The sequence below is a fragment of the Hyla sarda genome, chromosome 6 (genome assembly GCF_029499605.1).
Source record: "Hyla sarda isolate aHylSar1 chromosome 6, aHylSar1.hap1, whole genome shotgun sequence".
Lineage (NCBI taxonomy): Eukaryota > Metazoa > Chordata > Amphibia > Anura > Hylidae > Hyla > Hyla sarda.
This window is the reverse complement of record NC_079194.1, coordinates 174686088-174707619: the sequence shown is the minus strand read 5'-3', so window position 1 is coordinate 174707619 and position 21532 is coordinate 174686088. Positions and strand designations below refer to the sequence as shown.

Sequence of the window (21532 nt, the reverse complement as noted above, 5' to 3'; positions counted from 1 at the left end):
TGTCACGATTCGGCTAGCTGGGTGTGGATCCTCTGTGTCAGCGAGGGATTGGCGTGGACCGTGTCGGTGGACCGGTTCTAAGATGATACTGGTATTCACCAGAGCCCGCCGCAAAGCGGGATGGTCTTGCTGCGGCGGTAGCAAACAGGTCGTATCCACCGGCAACGGCTCAACCTCGCTGACTGCTGAGAAGGCGTGGGACAGAAGGACTAGGCAGAGGCAAGGTCAGACGTAGCAGAAGGTCGGGGCAGGCGGCCAGGTTCGTAGTCAATATGGATAGCAGAAGATCTGGAAACACAGGCTTTGGACAACACTAAACGCTTTCACAGGCACAAGGCAACAAGATCCGGCAAGGGAGTGCAGGGGAAGTGAGGTATTATAGCCAGGGAGCAGGTGGAAGCTAATTAGGCTGATTGGGCCAGGCACCAATCATTAGTGCACTGGCCCTTTAAATCTTAGAGAGCTGGCGCGTGCGCGCCCTAGAGAGCGGAGCCGCGCGCGCCAGCACATGACAGCAGGGGACCGGGACGGGTAAGTGACTTGGGATGAGATTCGTGAGTGGGCGCGTCCCGCTGTGCGAATCGCATCCCCGCCGGCAATGTCAGTGCAGCGCTCCCGGTCAGCGGATCTGACCGGGGCGCTGCAGATAGAGGAACACCGCCGCTCCGGGGAGGAGCAGGGACCCGGAGCGCTCGGCGTAACAATTATGCGTGCCATCATCCGTGAACCAAGTCCTACCTGAGACAAAGTGGCCGCAAGGAAGCCCCAGTCCACGCGATCAAAGGCCTTCTCAGCATCCAGTGAGAGAAGGCATAGAGGAATTTTAAGTTTACGAGCATGGTGAATAACAGAGAAGGTCCTAAGCGTATTATCCCTAGCCTCTCTGCCTCGAATAAAACCAACCTGATCAACGTGGACTAGGGCTGGCATATGGGCCACCAGTCTGTTAGCTATGAGTTTAGCAAAGAGCTTGGCATCAGTATTGAGCAGAGAAATGGGGCGGTAGCTCTGGCACAGTGAAGGGTCTTTACCCTCTTTCGGGATCACCGTAATGATGGCACGCAGAAAGGATGGTGGAGGGGGGGAGGAGGTGGAGATGTAATTGAGGGCAGAAAGGAGAGGAGAGGACAGTTCACATCTGAGGAGCTTATAGAACTTGGCGGTGTAGCCGTCTGTTCCGGTGCTTTTGCCCGCAGGCAAGGACGATATGGTCGAGTATAGCTCATCCAATGTGAACCGTGTCTCCAGTGAGGAGATAGTCTCATCAGAGAGTTTGGGGAGGGGGTAGAGTCGATGTAGGATTGTAGCGAAGGAAGGGGGGTGGTAGGAGAACATGTGCCTGGGGGCGGTAGGTTACAGAGAGCTGAGTAATATGAGCGGAAAGCCTCAAGGATATCAGGTGTGAGATGGGCGAGGGATCCTGTTGGATCCTGAATTGCAGGGATATAGAGAGAGGATCTCTTCTCCCTGAGGGCTTTCGCAAGCAGCTTGCCAGATTTGTTGCCCCATTCGTAAAAGAGTTTTCAAGTTAGCTGTCTATAATATCTGTGTTTCACGTTCAACAGGGCCAGGAGCTCGTGGCGGACTTTAATAATATCCCGGAGGTCCTGTTCCTGTTGAGATTGTTTATGAAGGGACTCCAAGGTGTGCAATTCGCGTTGCAGGGATGTAAGTTTGGCCTTCGCCTCCCTCTTCAGCCTCACCCCATGTTTCACCAGGACTCCACGGAGCACACATTTCAACGCCTCCCATTTAATAAGGGGTGGGGAAGGGTCTGATTCGTGGTCTGTCTGGAAATGAGAGATTGTGGTCTGTAGTTCCTGGATGTAGAGTGTATCAAGGAGGAGGGATTCGTTCAATTTCCAAGTGGAGTGGGGTTTGGAGAACGAGGGAAGGGCGAAGGCAAACTGGACGGGCGCATGGTCAGAGAAGGTGATCGATCCTATAGAGGAGTGTGTCACTGACGGTAGGAGGTAGTGTGAACAGAAGACGTAATCGATTCTACTATAAGAGTTACGGGGGTGGGAGTAGAAAGTGTAGTCACGCGCTTGAGGATGTAAGGTCCGCCACACGTCACTAAGTTGTAGGGCATGCAAGCGGGTCCGGAGGACTCTCAGTTTGCGGTAGGAGATAAGGGAGCGACCTGAGGAGGTGTCTAACAGTGGAGAGATGGGGACGTTGAAGTCACCGCATAGTAGTATGTGTCCAGTCGCAAAGGAGGACAGGGCGTCTAAGGTCCTGACAAGGAAAGCTATTTGGTTGTGGTTAGGAGCATAGATAGTGGCTATGGTAAGGCGGTGGCCCGAGACGTCACAATTGGCAAAGAGGTAGCGGGCATTCGGGTCAGTGGCCGTGTCTAATACAGAGATGGGTAGGGATTTATGGAATGCCAGGGAGACCCCTTTGGTTCGGGATTCAGGGTTGGGACTGTGGAGCCATGTCGGGTAGTATCTAGAGGGAAGAGGGGGGATGTGGCCCTCCTTAAAATGCGTCTCTTGTAGGGCTAGGATGTGTATGTGTTGTTTGTGAAAAGAGTATGTGATCTGTGCGCGTTTCTCAGGTGTGTTGAAACCTTTGACGTTAAGAGTAGCAACATTAATGTCAGCTGCCATAGCAATGGTATAGATGTGGATAGTACTTACCGCCCCACTCGGGCCACACCTGTGCCATCACCCACCGAGGTCGTTCGAAGGAAAGATGTCTCCGTCTATGGGGAAGGAAGGGGAAAGAGTGAGAAGGAGAAGAAAGCGAGGGCTGGGGAGAAGAGAGAAAAAGCATCCGTAAGAGCACGGGTACATAGGGGCTGTAAAGGAAGGCCATAAGGGCCACAGTGAAGCACAAACAGAACCGGTCTGAGTGCTAGTCTAGTGAGGTAGCGCAGAAGGCAAATCAGCAGCAGGTAACACTGCTGTGGAAGGAGGTAAGCAACAAAAAAGAAGTAACTGCGGCCTAGGGCCGGGTGTGAATTAATAGAGTTTCCCCACTGCAGAGCAGGGGGAACGCTGAAAAATTAAGGAGACTACTTACAACAGGAGTGGTGATTAACCACCAGTGGCACAGGAAAGAAAGGGGTTGTTAACACATGTCATCAGGCAGAGCAACATTATGAAGTTAAGAAGAGCAATGAGAAAAGCAGACAATTTTCATCTAGGACCAAATGTAGTCCATAGGAGATAGGACAGGGAGAAAACAATGCCACATAAAGGCTAAAATAAAGGCAAATACATCACAGTCATGTAAGAAGTCAGGTTGTGCGTCCTCTTCTCTGTGGCTTGGGAGTAGGAGTCTTCTCCCCACCTGATCTTCGCAAGGCTGAGCGGACCTCCATGGAGTGTCTAGCCGGCAAGGTAGCCGGAGAGTAGAGTAGTTCCCAGTCCGGCAACAGTATTTTCGGCAGCTTAAAAGCAGCCAAGAACTCTGGGAGATTTTCGGGTCTTCTGAGGGTAGCAACAGTGGAGCCATGCCGATCCGCAAGCGAGAATGGATAACCCCAGCGGTATAACATTTTAGCATTTTGGAGTGTGGTAAGGAGAGGTTTCAGGGCGGCTCTCAGGCGTAGGGTGCGAAGCGACAAGTCTGGGAAAAGGCGGATCTCAGTCCCTTGAAAATGCACGGATTTCATCTGTCTGGAGCGTCTCATAATGTCTTCTTTCAGGAGGTAGTGGTGGACTCTGCATATTACGTCCCTCGGTTTGAAAGGGTCGGGGCTCTTAGCTTTAAGAGCTCGATGGGCTCGATCCAACTCAACAGGGGTGTCAGCTGGTCTCTGTAGGATGCCGTTGAACACTTTTTGCAGAGCAGGAGAGAGATCTTGTGGGGCAACAGATTCGGGAAGGCCTTTTATTCGGATATTGTTCCTCCTGTTTCTGTTGTCTAAGTCATCCATATGGTCAACTATCAAGGCCTGCTGAGCCAGGAGGGACGTAGTTGCAGTCCGTAATGTGTGGACTTCAGAAGCAATTGAGGAACGGAATGACTCCAGGTCAGTGACTCGTGTCACTAGGTGAGATACTTCAGCCTGAACAGGGGCTAGGTCCTGTTTCCTTGCCTTTTTCATGTCCTCTGCCAGGGACAATAGGTCCATCTTGGTAGGAAGAAGAGCCAAGAGAGCTTGCAACTCTGGATGATTTTTCAGGGTGCGGACAGCATCCGCCGGATTAGGGAGCATCGAAGCTGCAGCAGCAAGAGATGGTTGGGATGTGACCCGACAGGTAGAGGGTTGGGAATGAGAGGCAGAAAGGCTAGAGTTAGGGTCACGATCTCTGGGAGAGATACAGGATTCTTCGGAAGAGGAGTAGTCTGTACGTTCTGCTGCAGGCAGGCAAGATTTCTGAGGGGTTTTAAACAGCTTTTTCTTCGCTGGGGGGCTTTCCCCCCAGTAGTCAGGGGCACTGTCACGGCCAGAGGAGTCCTCATCAGAGAGGGACCCGTCGGAGTCCATGGGCTGGCACTCTGTGGAGGGAGCTTGAATAGGCTGATAAAGCGGCGGCCCATAGGGCACAACTGTGGGGTCGCCATTTCTGGGTGCATCTGAGACATGCTGCTGAGGAGGAGGTGGAGAGTGCCTCTGAGGCTGTAAAGGTTGCCCAAGCCCTATGGGAGTAACTGTCCCTGTAATGGTGGTGGAAGCTGCAGCAGTAGTGGGCTCTGAGGCAGGGGACTGCAGCTGTTGCGAGGCTGGCTGTGTTCCAGAGGCGGCTAGGGCAGAGTAGGCCGGTGAGTGGGGGCTTTGAGGTCTGTGGGAGGCTGACATGGCGTGGGTGGGAGAATCGTCCACCCTCCCAGGCGAAATGGCGGTAGCAGAGGCTGACAGGTCGGGGAATGAGGCTGGGGTAAGTCCGCTGCAATTTCACTCACTGTGCGTTGGTCAGGGGTGTCCGCGGCAGACAGGGACACCTTCCTCGTGGTTCGCACGGGTCCCGGTTCACTTACTTCGCACAGCTCCCCCAGAGCTGCTAGTGAAGAGGAGGCTGGTAATGGCGTCCGGGAGCGAGCAGGCACAGGCCGCAGAGGCTCCGGAGGAGCGGCGGGACCGTACTGCAGGCAGAAGAAGGAGGTGATCCGCTGTGAGGCTGCAGCGAAGTTAGTAGTGGCTTCTGTCTTCTTTTTATTCTTGTTTCTCTTCCCCATTAAAGCTAAATCATCTCCTTAAGCAGGGCCCAGGCAGGAGCTCTCACATAGTGCGACCTTCAGCCAGCGTGCCAAACCACGCCCCTTAACACTTTTTTTTTACTTTTTTTTTGCAGTGTTATAGGTCCCATAGGGACCTATAACACTGCACACACTGATCTTTTACACAGATAACAGGCGTGTATTAACACGCCTATGATCAGTGTTATCGGCGCTTGACTGCTCCTGCCTGGATCTCAGGCACGGAGCAGTCATTCGCCAATCGGACACCGAGGAGGCAGGTAAGGGCCCTCCCGGTGTCCTGCAAGCTGTTCGGGATGCCGCGATTTCACCGTGGCGGTCCCGAACAGCCCGACTGAGCAGCCGGGTCACTTTCACTTTCACTTTAGAAGCGGCGGTCAGCTTTGACCGCCGCTTCTAAAGGGTTAATACCGCACATCGCCGCGATCGGCGATGTGTGGTATTAGCCGCGGGTCCCGACCGTTGATGGGCGCCGGGACCGATGTGATATGATGCGGGATCGCGGCGCGATCCCGCTTCATATCGCGGGAGCCGGCGCTGGACGTAAATATACGTCCTGCGTCGTTAAGGGGTTAAAGAAGAAGTTACAGGTCTGTGAGAGCCAGAAATCTTGCTTGTTTGTAGGTGACCAAATACTTATTTTCCACCATAATTTGCAAATTGATCTTTAAAAATCAGACAATGTGACTTTATGGATATTTTTTTTTCTCATTATGTCTCTCATAGTTGAGGTATACCCATGATGAAAATTACAAGCCTCTCTCATCTTTTAAGTGGGATAACTGGCACAATTGGTTGCTGACTTTTTTTTAACTATATATATATATATATATATATATATAGATAGATAGATAGATAGATAGATAGATAGATAGATAGATATATATATATATATATATATATATATATATATATATATATATATATATATATATATATCAAATTACAGCTTGATAGTGGTGCAAAATAATAAAATAGACTATACATACCTAGCTGGTCTGTGCTCCTGATGATATTTTAACACTACAGTCATATGTTGTTTATGGTATTGCAGGCCTCTATTGAAGGAAAAAGGATAGACTTGCAATGCTACACAAAACATGTTGACATGTAAATCTTAGTACAGGGTCAACATTGTTATTTCTATGTGTTGTTTACATGTGCTAGTGTGGTGATCAAGTGCAGAGTCACATGTTCTTCTGTACTCCTGCCCATCCTGTATGGCAGATGCTGCTTCAATGTCCGTCTTGGGCCCACTCTCCTTAGAACTCTCCATAATGCACTAAATAATGTAACGTTACATAAGGGCAATGTATTGTATTTTCTATGCACTTGCTACCTTAAGAAACCTGTTGTCAAGGACCTTGTTGTTAAGGGGAGTATGCAGTGGTGAACATGTGACTTATCCGGCCAGTGGGATTTCTTCCCACTATACATACCCACATATATAGTGAGATCAGAGTTCAGCTCTCTCTCTTAGTTCTGTGCATTCTGAGGTACAGTTAGGTGAGGAGTGAAGTCTGTCTGTGAGGTGGATCTGAAAGGAGGCCTGAGGCCTAGTCCAGCAACCACGCATCAACTTCAAGTCACAGAGCCACCTGAAAGCACCAGTAATAAGGGCAGTACTGCGCAGCACCTCCGGTGTCCGTCTACCACTATTATTCCACTATTGCCCATAATCACCAGTCATCAAGTTTCCTGTTACTGAGTACCTGTAAAAAAGAGGGGAGTGTCTGCTATCATCACTCCCACAGTCCAGGGGTAATCCCCAACCTGCTGCAGCACCTCATCCCATTCTGAAAGCGACAGCGGACCCTATTAAATTCAGATGTCTGAACTAAGTACCACCAACAAACCGGGCACCAGCGCCCCTCCACCTCCTGTGGCGAGGGATTCACCTACTCCGGCGACCAGCGCCATGTCTCCTTCCACCACCAACAACTCAGGTGTCCCAGCAACCCCACCAGTATTCATGGGGAACCCTGTACTCCCTACCTACAATGTACTCTTTTCCTCCTAACCAAGGTGCAACTGTTAACGAGACAACTCCAGGGACTGACATTAGAAGTCCGCACCTGGCCAGTTTCTGAGAAGGTGACTGTAGAGCAGATTTTTGAAGGGCTGTACAAGGTATTTGAATCCCATTCTCCATCAGAGGTATGTCTCTGACTATATGAATGGCGACAAAAGCCCGGTGAGACTCTGAAAGCGTATGCTGTGGCCCTACAGAATTCCCCAGAGACTGTTCAGAATCTAGATGGTATAACTCCTGAGCAGGGCAATAAAGCGTTAATGGACAGGTTTATTGATTGGGCTCATAACAAATGAGATAAGGCCCAACTGAGAATGTTAGCAGTGCAAAACCCTAACATGTCATTTCCTGTCTTCAAAAGACTGGCTATACAAGTGATTGAGTCCGGGACTGAATTGGAAGATGTGTGTACTCCCCTTGCACCTGTTAAGGAACCCCTAGGGGCGATGGCCAGGCCCATACCATCACCTGCCCCCGCCCCAGTTCAGACAACCCTGCCAGTAGCCAAGATCCCAGACTTACAGTGTGTACAGAGTGTTAGGCAGGACATTGAACAACTGAATAAAGCTGTCACTCGGCCTGCTCCACTCTCCCGTAAACAACTAGAAGACCTCTCTCTGCTCCTGCTCCAGCTCTCTGCTCCTGCTATCCCGCAGGCCTAATTACCGTACTCCTGCACCCAATAGGTATTCTGGGAATAATAGACCCTTCTGAACCTACTGTAACAAGCCCGGCCATTAGAAAATGCAGTGCTGGGATTTAAACGGATTCACCCTGAGGTCGAGGACCGCCCTTCAAGAAAACAGTCATCAGGTCTGACCCCAGAATGACCTAAGTCAGGACTCTCACTTTATGTTGCCTCCTGTAAGGGTTGTTGTTGAAGGTGTATTTTTTGAGGCGTTAATAGATACAAGTGTCTACAATATCTAAACGTGTTTTCTATAAGAATTGGGATGCTAGTCTATTGTGTGAACCTGATGATGTTGATTTCAGTTTAATTGCGGGTAATGGGCAACCAGTCCCCAGACATGGACACTGGGAGCCAACCGTTCAATTGGGTAACCATGTACTCACAAACAAGGCGAGATATGCAGAGTACAAATTCAAGACATCAGGTTGGGGACCTTGCAACCCAACACAGAGACTATCATATGGTGCCGCGCACATCTCCGAGTCAAGAACCATGATTATTAGGCACTGCTGGAACCCATGCAGCTTGAAGACCATCCATTAGTCCGGGCTGTGAGAAGTCTCATCTCTGTCTCAAACGGAAGAGTATCAGTACGGTTAGTGAACTTGTCTAATTCAGCCACTGTTTTATCCAAGAACACCACAGTGGCTCAGTTGTACCTCCTCGAGACAAGAGATGATGAGACCGAGCATCTGGAGGCCCGACTGATCCAGCACTGGTCCCTCAGAAACCAGGAAGGGAACGCTACTACCCCTCGGGACCAGATTAATAGAGTTGTGAATATAGCAAAGAGGTATCATGAAGCCTTTAGTAAGCACTACACAGACTTTAGGAAAACATCAATGATCCAGCAGCGCATCCTCACAAGCGATAGTCCAATTTTGTTTCTGGTGTCCTTCGACAGCTCTTTGGTCTTGGCCATAGTGGAGTTTGGAGTGTGACTGTTTGAGATTGTGGACAGGTGTCTTTTATACTGATAACAAGTTTAAACAGGCGCCATTAATACAGGTAACGAGTGGAGGATAGAGGAGACTCTTAAAGAAGAAGTTACAGGTCTGTGAAAGCCAGAAATTTTGTTTTTTTGTAGGTTACCAAATACTTATTTTCTACTATAATTTGCAAATAAATTCTTAAAAAATCAGACAATGGGATTTTATGGATTTTTTTTTCTCATTATGTCTTTCCTAGTTGAGGTGTACCTATGATGAAAATTACAGGCCTCTCTCATCTTTTTAAGAGGGACAACGTGCACAACTGGTGGCTGACTAAATACTTTTTTGCCCAACTGTAGATAATTTTTGCGTCCAGTAGGGTGAGATACAAGTTTGCAAAGGTGCACGAGACAAGTATGCCCATTGCTTTGCGAGTGCATTGTTTGTACCACTGAATGGCAAACTGAAAGAAGTTGTTTTTTAGAACAAAATCTAATGACCCAGTTACAAAATCTATAAATGTTATAAATGTATCTGCTGTTATGAGAAACTCTCGGATGGCATTAGTGCCCAGGTCATGTGGTATCCTTGTGTATAGTGATTCCACATCTATGGAAGCTAGCTTATCTTTGCTGTCCAGAGGGATGTCTACTATACACTCCAAGAAACAACTGGTATCTTGAGATACACTGGGGTATCTTTTAGCAACAGTCTCAATAACCAGTCTGTCGACACAAGAATATGTCAACCAAAAATAAGTAGATAACTAATACAGATAAAGCAAGTCCTTATATGTAAAAGTTAGAAAGATCTTCTGAAAGCTATAAATCACTGTCAATGTAGAGGACAGGAGCTTCTTAAGGGTCTGTACAGTACACAGAGTGTGCAAAAAAGTTAAATGAAGCCGCCCCCACCTGGTGTCCACATTGCTTGTTTAGCCCTCCTGGCACAATAGTCAAGTCTTGAAATAGGCTCAGTAAACGATTACCAATCTATAAGATTGTGTTGCGTGTTAAGGCCCTTTATTCCGTTGTACACCCAGTTCCAGCATGTAAATACAGCCAGATACTTGTACTGGCATAGATTATATGTCATATTACAACAGTGGTCTTGGCAGAGCTGTTCTTAGGGAACTACAACTCCCAGGATCGGCTGACTGCAGTCAGTTGTTTTATGCTAACATCTAATAATCTCTTTTTTACAAGTTTCTACAGATTGCCAGGGCATGCTGATATTTGTAGTTCCTTAACATTTGGACCGACAGTGGTTTCAGTGTAAGAAGCTTGCAGGATAAATATTCTCTGCTGTTCTGGAGATTTGTTAACATTTCGCTACAAAGGTTGCTCACATTCAGAACTTGCCATTTGAAGGGCAGACAGGCGACACCTGAACTGGTTTTGTTTAAGAGAAAAGAAAAGATGCTACGTGGCGCCTTGCTGCGGCATTAACACAACATGTTGACCTTTGGTTATGCCCCATGCTCCAGTCTAGAAGAGGATAGACTTGTTATTCAAGCGTGCAATCCTTTTAGTGTAGAATACGCTTGAGTGATCCATCCCATCACCAGCTGTCACTGCTCAGCAGCCATTGGAGGGCAGAGCAACATGAAATACACAGAATAAGACAAAACAAATAACCACATAACATTCTCATATTATTTTGTCTTGTTTTCCTCTTGTAGAAACTGGAAAATGTCCAGCTGGATACAAATGAATGGGTTTGTATCTCTACCTAAATCGGTGCTTCCCAGCTTGCCTCCAGCTGTTGCAAAACTCCCAGTATGCCCAGTGGTTGGGAGTTGTAGTTTGGGAGTTTTTAGTTTTGCAACAGCTGGAGACACACAGTGGTTGGATAACACTTGGACCATACATGCCTAATCCATGTCTTGCCTGGCTTTTTCCGTTTTAGCACTCACAGTTTTTGTTTATTTTATGTTAATAAAGTTTAAATGGTCACTGTCATTTCAAAAGTTTTGCAACAGCACAGGTCAATCTAACAGTGTTATTCATTTTAGCATAAAAAAATGTTATTTCTTCACATTTCAGGCTTCTTTTCTGTTTTCCCCACCCTTGTAAACTCATCATTTACTAAAAAAAAGAAAAAAAAAAAAAAAACTGTTAATCTCGAGAAGAATCAGCTTTTTGAAGTATCAGATTACAGCTGCATATAGAAGTCTATGGAGAGGTGAGGGGGGGGGGATTAGCGGGGGAATGTTTGGATATAGACAGAGGTAGAGAGAAACAAAGACAATTTATCAAGTATTATATCTTACCTCCGTCCTTGATTCCCAGCTTACGCTGCTCAGTACTACTCTATATTGTCCTCTATGCTGCCGCTGCTTGTGAGGGTGTGTATAAAGATATTGAAAAGTAGCATCTTCTTCTGTGTTTATGCAGGGTATACGAGACATCATACTAGCTATTCCCCACCCACTCATGGAGAGCTGAAACTTGCAAAGGGGAAAATGGTTGAAACATGCAATATACAAGTTATATAATGGCAAGAAATAGTATTACTACTCATGAATATATGAGGGGACAGTTAATGTCATCATCTCTTTTGTTTTCCCTTACTGTAGTGTGCAAATGTTGCTGGGAAGGGAAAGTAGTTGCAGAGGTAAAGTACACTAGTCAGGACCAGGGAAACACTCTTAGAGTAGTTTATATTATTATTATAATTATTATTATTATAATAATTATTATTATTATAATTACTAAATCTGCTATATTCCTCAATCATAGAGAGCAAGGCTAGAAGTGAACACAATAGATTGGAAATGTATAATAAAACACCATCCATGGCATATCTATACACCTCAAATCACCTCCTCCTGATCTATGACCTACAGCAAATGCTCCATAATAACATTATATAAAAAGAGAGACAAGGAACAACCTTGCTGTGTTCTGTTCCCTATCTCTAGGGACTTGGAAACAGCACCATTAATCCTAAGTAATCATAAGAGGACGGTCATAGAGAGTGAAGATACATTGTAATATTGGTTGCCCCAGGCCAACCTGCATTCCCCACTTAAATCCGCAGTGCACCCAGTAAAAAAGTTGAGAAACAAAGATATACAAGGCTCAATACGGGCCTGACCATAATATATCACAGAGAAGGTCTTTAAGGTATTATTGCAAGCTTCTGGGACAAACCTAAAAGCCAACTTGACACAAGGGAACTTGGCACTTCAACAGTAGAGCTAACTGAGGTTAGGGTTCTTTCCTTCTTTACGGTTTACCATAATGAAAGGATTGCAGAAGGAAATGGAGAGGCATTTCAAACTGCATCAAAGAGATCTGAAGACTGCACCAAAAACCTGTCTTCTGAGGAGGAAAGACCATAAAGACTAGTGTAGTGAGATGTTTGAGTTCCTGAAGTGCTCTTAATTGAAGGAACATGCAGCAGAGCTCTTTTATTGTGTAATACCTGGGAAATCCCTGCTTTATTGGCCCATTCATAGTGAATGCTTAAACATAAAGTTGGAGATACCCATTATACCTCCTGTGAATGAGCATCTGGACCTCATTGCAAACCTTCAGAGAAGAACCATGCAGATGCTAAAGAGAATGCAGCTGCATGAGCAGAGAACCAAATCTATGGCTTTGTGTTGGCTCAAGATTCTTCCAAGAACACACTTAAAGGGGTATTTCGCCCCTAGACATCTTATCCCCTATCCAAAGGATAGGGGATAAGATGTCAGATCGCCGTGGTCCCGCTGCTAAGGACCCCCGGGATCCCCGCTGCGGCACAGCGCTATCATTACAGCACTGAGCGAGTTCGCTCTGTGCGTAATGAGGGGCGATACGGGGGACGGAGCAGCGTGACGTCATGGCGCCGCCCCTCATGACATCACGGCCCGTCCCCTTAATGCAAGTCTATGGGAGGGGGCGTGATGACCGCCACGCCCCCTCCCATAGACTTGTATTGAAAGGGGCGGGCCGTGACATCACGAGGGGCGGAGCCGTGACGTAACGATGCTCCGGCCCCTGTACCGCCCATCATTACGTGCAGAGCGAACCCATTATACCTCCTCTGAATGAGCATCTGGACCTCATTGCAAACCTTCAGAGAAGAACCATGCAGATGCTCAAGAGAATGCAGCTGCATTAGCAGAGAACCAAATCTATGGCTTTGTGTTGGCTCAAGATTCTTCCAAGAACACACTTAAAGGGGTATTCCGCCCCTAGACATCTTATCCCCTATCCAAAGGATAGGAAATAAGATGTCAGATCGCCGTGGTCCCGCTGCTGGGGACCCCTGGGATCCCCGCTGCGGCACCGCGCTATCATTACAGCACAGAGCGAGTTCGCTCTGCACGTAATGATGGGCGGTACAGGGGCCGGAGCATCGTTACGTCATGGCTCCGCCCCTCGTGATGTCACAGCCCGCCCCTTTCAATACAAGTCTATGGGAGGGGGCGTGGCGGTCGTCACGCCCCCTCCCATAGACTTGCATTAAGGGGACGGGCCGTGATGTCACGAGGGGCGGCGCCATGACGTCACGCTGCTCCGTCCCCCGTATCACCCCTCATTACGCACAGAGCGAACTCACTCAGTGCTGTAATGATAGCGCGGTGCCGCAGCGGGGATCCCGGGGGTCCTTAGCAGCGGGACCGCGGCGATCTGACATCTTATCCCCTATCCTTTGGATAGGGGATAAGATGTCTAGGGGCGGAGTACCCCTTTAAGTGCCTTTTAATTTATTTCTCTGATGGTGTATGAAACTAAACGTAAACAAAAATTTTGTTGGAGAGAATTGCAGAAATTGCAGCAAATGAAATACATGTCAACTATAAAAAGGTACCTCTAATGGTGCTCTTTGCTGCAGGATATGAATAAATATATATATTGGGTCAATTCTGATCCCATCACTTGATTGCAGACTATTGTGATCTGGAGACTGAGTTGCCGAAAGTCCCGTACAATTTTTAGAGGACTTCTGGCAACTCCATCTCCAGATTGTGATAGTCTGCAAGCATATCGGGGGAGATATATCAAAGCTTGTGCAGAGGAAAAGTTGTCCAGTTGCCCATAGCAACCAATCAGATCGCTTCTTTCATTTTTCACAGGCCTTCATGAAAATGAAAGAAGCAAGCTGATTGGTTGCTATGGGCAACTGGGCACGTTTTCCTCTGCACAAGTTTTGATAAATCTTCCCCATCATGTGGTCCAAAGCGGCGCTGATATTGTCACCCATATCCTGCCACCAGAAACCCAACTAGAGGTACCCTTTAAGTAAGTGTTTTGCTTAAAATCCACCAATAAGGCCTATGTGGGGTTGTCCACCAAATTCAGTACTGCTTGTGAGTATTATGCAAGAATATAATCTAGTATGAAGAAACTATGCCATTCAGTTTCTCATGTACTTGTGGGGGATGAAACTCCTTCAATCAGGCATTTGGGATGTTTACGTGTCTCATAGTGACAACTATACATTCAATTTCTGAACTAATCCTGATCACATGGCTGCTCTATACTCTAAAGGCTTGAGGCTTTTAGCCTGGCAGCAAGGACAGGAGAAAGATTGGTGCTACTGCTATATTCAACTCATGGACTACTACCTAGACTAGATGTCTGTTGTTTAACCTCCCCGCCACCAAATTATATTCTGATCTTGTACAGCTGAAGCACTGGAATCTAAAGTGTATCTGTCATATGCTGTGGTACCATATATGTTGGCATATAAAATATCAAAGTTAGATTTGCTTGAATGTTGCAGATAGAAACATTGCCATATAGTTTAATTGCAGTGTCATTTCAAGATCAGAGCTACACTCTCAATGCCAACCCAGCAACAATGATATAATTACATATAACTAGGATCTCATGCACATTGTATCCATACAATCTGATTTCCATAAAGTCATTTTATAGAAAGCCATCCAATTTATGCCTGAGAGCATATTATCCTTAAAAAAAAAAAGTCTTTCCAGCCATGTCATTATTGACGAAAGGAAGATAATTAGTCATAATGTCTGGAAAGAGAAATAATGAGGTCTGGAGAATCCACCTCTGCCATGACAAACATCTCTGAAGAAGAAAAGCCTGCCATTTCCCATTGTGATTTAGATAGTTCTGCTCGACCCTCATTGATTATTTGTCGAGGAAGCATAAAACAGATATCTGGAAAGATAGTACATTACAACCATAGGGAGAAAAACTTTCCCTGCCAAGGAGTCTGGGAACAAAGCTGTTCTGAAGGAGCATAATGAAATGAGAATCTGAATAATAGGAAGGTCTAAGATATGAAATGTTAGCAATACATGTAGCTGTGCAGTTCATGTAACTAGGTTTCTCCTACTAGGCATTTTGAACTAAGCAGCCCATTTTGATCATGGGTGTGGCTATGTAATGGCAGAGCAACAAAAGGTGAGGATTTGCTCTGTATATATATATATATATATATATATATATATATATATATATATATTAATATAGGTAAGACCATTTCCCATTGTGAACACATGTTCCTCTAAATTAATTGTATAGTTATAAAGTAACGCCGGTATTTAAGGAAGAATATTATCACCATACATATTACCATCATACTGTTACTGACCAAATACTGTATACTGAGACCAATATTACCAATTATACCAGTATACAAGTAGGAATATTATCACCATACATATTACCATCATACTGTTACTGACCCAATCCTATATACTGTGATCAATATTACCAATAATACTAGTATACAAGGAGGAAAATTATCACCATAGATATTACCCACATAATGTTACTGACCAAATCATGTAAATTGAGACTCATATTAGCAATACTACAAAGAAAGAATATTATCACCACACATATAACCCTCATGCTGTTACCGGCCAAATCCTGTTTACTAACCAATATTACCAGTAAACAAAGAGTAAATATTATCACCATACATATCACCATCATATTGTCACTGATAAAATTCTGTTTACTGAGACAAATATTGCAATAATACCAGTATACAAGGAGAAATATTATCATCATACATATTACCCTCATACTGTTACTGACAAAATCCTGTATACTGAGACCATTATTATAACTAATACCAGTATACATGGAGGAATATTACCATCATACTGTTACTGACCATATCCAATATATTGACCAATATTATAAATAATACCAGTATACAAGGATATATTGCCCACATACAATGACCATAGAGTGGTAGATATCAGCTCTACACAGGCTCTGCAGACCATATTAGTAAATACATACAGTTACATCAGGTGACATATTTTCTAATTGGAGTCTTTCACTATTTTTTTCTTCTCCATCTAGCCCCGACCATCATGATGATTTTTTCCAGTTGCAACTGCTCTCCACAGAACTTGCAAGACAAAAAATGTAGGCTATTCAGTCTGTCTATCTATCTATCTATCTATCTATCTATCTATCTCCCATTTGCCCAACATAGCCAGTGAAGCCTATATGTGTGAAATTTGGTCTAAAGTTTTTAGAGGTTAGGGAGGTAGGTAATTGTCCTCTCACAATGGTCCACTGCCAAACTTGAATTGAAAAGAAAGGAAGTGAGGCCATTGACTGACCATAAGAGCAGTGGCATTACTACAGGGGTTCTCCCCTATGAACCCCCAATTGGATTGGCCCAGATCTCCCAGCGACTGCTAGCTTCAATAGCATATTTTTCCTACAGATATTCTTGAATGGTACAGTGGTGCGAAAAGCTATCTGCTCCCTGTATCTCCATGCAGTCTTATGGAGTGCTTGCTTGAGCCTTCGAGCCACAGAACATGATCCCCCGAAGGGGGGGAGCATTATTGCATAGAGGGCAGTATAAAGGGAGATTAGGCAATAGTTATATTTGATTGTTGTAGCCAAAATAATTCTTTGCAATGCTCTACACAGACATTCATTACGCCTAGTTTGGAACTTGCTGGTAAAACTTGCCATCCTTCCCTTGTGTAAGTAGATAGATACATAGATAGATAGATACACAGAAGGAAATGCGAAAACAGCACAACCGGAGTGGTCCCACAGTGGGTGGGTGCAAGCAAAGATCAACAGTCCCAGTCGCAGACTGTGTAGTCAATATCCAGAATAGGTATTAGGCAGCAGACCAGGCAATATTCAAATCAAGTGCGGTTTAATATCCCATATCAAGATACAACGTTTCGGCAGCATCAGACTGCCTTTCTCAAGCATAGATAGATAGATAAATGACAATGTTAGCTGCCAGGTAGCTACTTTCTGTCCATCAAAACTGTAGAAATACTGCATACAGATACTGCATATAAAGATTCAAAAGCAAAACATCATGACCCTGCCACAATATAGACGAGGATGTTATAGTAAAAGTTTACATTGCAATCATCCAGGGTGTCTAGCCAGCATCAATTTACTTCTGTGTTTCCAAACCAGTGTACCTCCAGCTGTTGGAAACATAACTTCTAGCATGGACAGCCAACAACTCTCTGGGCACACTGGGAGTAGCAGTTTTGCAACAGCTGTAGGCACACTGGTTGGGAAACACTGGGATAGTCTGCATGCTTTTCTAATTTTTTCTTGTAGATAGCATAACTTCTGTACTTCTACATTTATTTCTATATCCCCCTTTCATTTGTTCACTAAAGGAAATTAATATCTAGACAGAACTGGAAGATGTCACCATAAGTCATCTGCAATAAAATCAAAAGATATATTTAGAATGGAAGCAGAGAGAAAGAGGCGCAAAGAAAAGGTCAAGAGACACAGGAAAATCCGAGAGTTACTGGAGTGCAGAACTTATCAATACATTGGAACTGAATTATGCGCCTGAAAGAAGAATTGTGCAACTCCAAGACTCCTGGATAAAAGTATTGTGGAAATGGCAATGTGCATGGATTTTTTTTTCTGTTTCTATATACAGTATATAGAGTGGATGCCTTTTACCCTGCACACTATCAAAAATACTGTATTAGAAGGACAGGGAGAGGACACAAGTGCGGATTGGCACAGGTATTTCCCAGATCATGTGCATGCAACCTAATATAATCTTGAAATAAAGAATTCAGATTTTTTAATTTGTTGAATAAAATACTATTACAATTAACTAAAGTCTAGTCTTTATACATGAAAGATATTTGACTACCTCCTGTATTGTCTGTACATTAATGTAACTGAAACTAGGAGGTAGGTCAAGATGAAAGGCAAGTAAAGGCCAGTAGATAGGTCAAAATTAAAAGGTATTTATAGATTAATGGATTTGCAGAAGCGAGTAAATAGGTCAACACTAGACTGAGTGTTCAAACTAGAAGGCCGCTCAAGCTTAGAAGATAGGTCAGGTTAAAAATGTAGGTAAATACTTAGTAGGTAGACCAAGACAAGAAAGTAAGTCAAAAATAGTAGACAAATCAAGTCTAGTAAACATCAAGACTAACTGATAAGTCAAGAAGACAGGGTTACATACAGGGTTAAGATTAAAAGTTAGTTCAAAAATTGTAATTCACAACTGAACTATAAAAAACTTCTTGTTATTTTGTATACATCTTGTTCAATTAATGAGGAATAGATTATACATATGCATCTTCATACATCTGTCTGTTCCAAGGACTCCCGAAGATCTTACGGCCAACTACAGTTCCCTGAGGGTCTCCTTCCTTGATTCCTAAAATGTTCAAGAAGATATGGTCCTCTATAAATTGTGCACAATTTGGTTCTTTTAGAAATCCTGCCTTTCGTGTAACTGATTTGACCTCCAGAGTACCTGTCATATCCCACAAAAAATTATATATGCAACTCAGTACCTAATTCTGATCATATACATATATTTTTATGTGTCTAGCGCCTATATTTCGCTCACAAATATCTTCTTTCTGTTGCTTACATAGTTTGACATTCTGTGCTTTGGAGGGGACATGTTCCTCACTGCATGACTCATCTTCCTCCCTCACTCTGATGTTCTGTGCTGAGTTTCTTCATCCAATCACTGGGGGCTGCTTTGTAACCCCCTCCTCTCTGGTTTCATGTTGACCTATTTGGGATAAATAAGCACGTAAACAATATAATTGATTACAATTAAAACCAGTGGAGAGTGGAAGTGGCCTAGGGGCCACAACACACACATTTCTCTTGCAAGAAAATAAAATAAGTTTATGTTCACATAGTATTTTGCTTTGTATTGTTAACCAATACCAAGAGTGGAACCGACACCACATAAAAAAAAATAAAAAATGATAATGGACCGATTAGCATCTTTTTCTGTGGTTGTCCCACTTCTGGTTTTGGTTAAAATCACTGGACAACATACTGAGCGAAATTCTATGTGTGAGCATAGTCTAAAAATATATTGCCTCTTCCAGGCCCCTGATGGGTTAGTTTTGTTATATGAACCAACATATCCGAGTTTTTTCTATTGGACACCTCTACTTCATTCCTCATGTCATCATAAATTAAATCTGATCCGACAATGACACAATGGCTATCTGGAGATATAAGAACATTATGAAAATAAGGTAATTATTGAAACATATTACATTCAGCTTTTCACCCATTGTTGGATAATTTTTGTTCTTGTGTAAAACTCTTCTTTGCTCTGGTTACATTGTTCTGGACCTTTTGGTAATACGCTGAAGCTTCAATCGTCCTTCATGAGCTGCACACATCTGACAACCAGAATATAAGGCAATTATTTTATTCTTTTTCCTCTGCTGACACCTTTTCAGTGTTCATCATCTATATGTTATATTTATTTAAAACAGGAGACAGGCCAATGAAAACTCCTTAAATGGGAACTAAAATTGTGATATAAAAACTCAATGCCTGCTGAAAGGTAAGACAGCACGTGGCAATAGTAAGAATCTCTGCAATGCATTTCAGAGGTCTACTAGTTTTTTCTCCAGGCAGAAAGGCTGTGGACAAAGTAGAACACATTAAAATATTTCTGAATGTCGCCTACTGACCTTGCCTTTGATTTTTTCAAAATGTCGAGTAGCATTCTTCTCACTTATATCTGAAAACCAACCAATAAACAATATTCCTAATACTTTCCTGCGTGCACAAACATGAAAAATTCCTTTTAACGCTATTCAAGTAGCATTACAAACAACATTATGAAAGAATTTTGTACTTTTTAGTTTTCATGGCATTTCAGGTCTGCTGCTTTGCCACAACATTTTAGGAGAGCATGCCTCCTTTAAAAAGCCATCGTTCTTTTAAATGGGTGTTTGCATTCTACCTAAATGCCAGTGACATTTTTTTTTCATGTTTTTGTATACAGTACAGGGGCTTATCGTGAGTAGAGATGAGCAAATCTATTTGTAACAAATTTAAACTATTTTACATTTTGAAAAACAAAGGTTAAATATTATACATTTTGAAAAACAAATTGAAACTATTTCAAATTAAAAAAAAAGACTTGTCTGAATCAGAACTTTTTGTGATTCGTTTCAGGTGAATTTGGACAGCACTAGGGACTTTCTGTACTAAGCAGCAATGCAGATATACATTGTATATGTACTGGTCTGCTGACTTTCAGACAGGTAGCACCAAACCCAGTGAAAGATTGTTGCCAGGAGGTATAAGCATCGATGTCAACATAAAGAAACAAGGACTCCTATCATAGAGCAATGTGATATGCATCCCTGCTTACTATTCTTTACTAGGAGGCAAAAGTAGTGTAAGTAGTGATGCTTTGTATCACCAGTTAGACCCTTACTCTTGTAGGGTGCCACACAAACAATATAGAGGAGTAGGGATTTGAGAGTCCATGATCCTGTGCTTAAAACCAAAAGTGCCCTAAACATCACTATACAACCATCTATTAACCCTAATGAAACTTAAAGGGGTACACACACGTGTGTGTGTGTGTGGCTTGAAAAAGTGCCAGCAAGGCATGAAACCGTGCAGTTCCACCAGCACCCCCTGCCTCCATCCTTACCCTCCCTGGCTATGATGTGCATCTCATCTTACCTCTTGGAATAAAGAAAAGTCATTCCTGCAGCTTCGGTGAGTCGCCAAGTCTTTCTTTTCTTATTCATGTTATGCCTGGAGGCTGGATTGCTTTTACTCTGAGCCCCACTCAGCGGCATTCATCAGCTTCAGACAGCACATACTTCCTGACATAGCTTGCTCAGTGTATTGGGGCTCAGTAGTGTCTTCTGTGAACTTACATTTGTATGTTACAACATGAGTTTTAGGTTTAGACCAGCTGCATAGTCTATATTAGGGCATGCTAGGCATTGTACCTGGTAAATGCAACACCCAGCATGCCCTGATACAGGCTATGGCTCTACAACTGCCCAAAACTACAACTCCCAGCATGTTGCACCATATCCTTTACTGTAATACTATATAGTGCAACATGCTGGGAGTTGTAGTTTTCAGTCAGCTGCAGAGCCATGGGCTGTATCAGGACATGCTGGGCATGCAGTTAGTAACTGCAACACCCAGCATGCCCTGATACAGCCTATGGCTCAGTAGCTGACCCAAAACTACAACTCTTGGCATGATGCACCATAACCTATACTTTACTACTTTATAGTGCAATATGGTGGGAGTTGTAGTTTTGGTTTAGGGCAGCTGCAGAGCCATAAGCTATTTTAGGGCCTGCTGGGAGTTGTAGTTTGATAGTAACTAACTGCAACTCCCAGTATTCCCTGACACATAAATTAAAGAATGAAAAGAATGAAATGCTCCAAAGAAACTGGAGAAGCATATCATATCGCCAACAACACTGCTGCCACAGCATTGGTTAGTGTTTGCAAATGAAAGATTACATGTCAGG

The 21532-nt window shown here is 44.1% G+C and overlaps 3 long non-coding RNA genes across 3 annotated transcripts; 1 reads left to right on the top strand and 2 right to left on the bottom strand.

Moving 5' to 3' along the window:
• Positions 1 to 10481: 10481 nt before the first annotated feature.
• Positions 10482 to 13815, bottom strand: LOC130276441 (uncharacterized). Its single transcript, XR_008845120.1, has 3 exons — positions 13613 to 13815; positions 11079 to 11255; positions 10482 to 10893 (listed from the first exon to the last, which is right to left on the bottom strand). It is a non-coding gene; the product is annotated as an uncharacterized LOC130276441 (long non-coding RNA).
• Positions 13816 to 13913: 98 nt separating this feature from the next.
• On the top strand, positions 13914 to 17940 carry LOC130276440 (uncharacterized). The gene is made up of 4 exons (XR_008845119.1): positions 13914 to 14043; positions 15113 to 15177; positions 16093 to 16158; positions 17403 to 17940. It is a non-coding gene; the product is annotated as an uncharacterized LOC130276440 (long non-coding RNA).
• A 408-nt stretch (positions 17941 to 18348) lies between these two features.
• LOC130276442 (uncharacterized) lies at positions 18349 to 20896 on the bottom strand. The gene is made up of 4 exons (XR_008845121.1): positions 20719 to 20896; positions 19284 to 19412; positions 18635 to 18781; positions 18349 to 18514 (listed from the first exon to the last, which is right to left on the bottom strand). It is a non-coding gene; the product is annotated as an uncharacterized LOC130276442 (long non-coding RNA).
• Between the last annotated feature and the right edge of the window lie 636 nt (positions 20897 to 21532).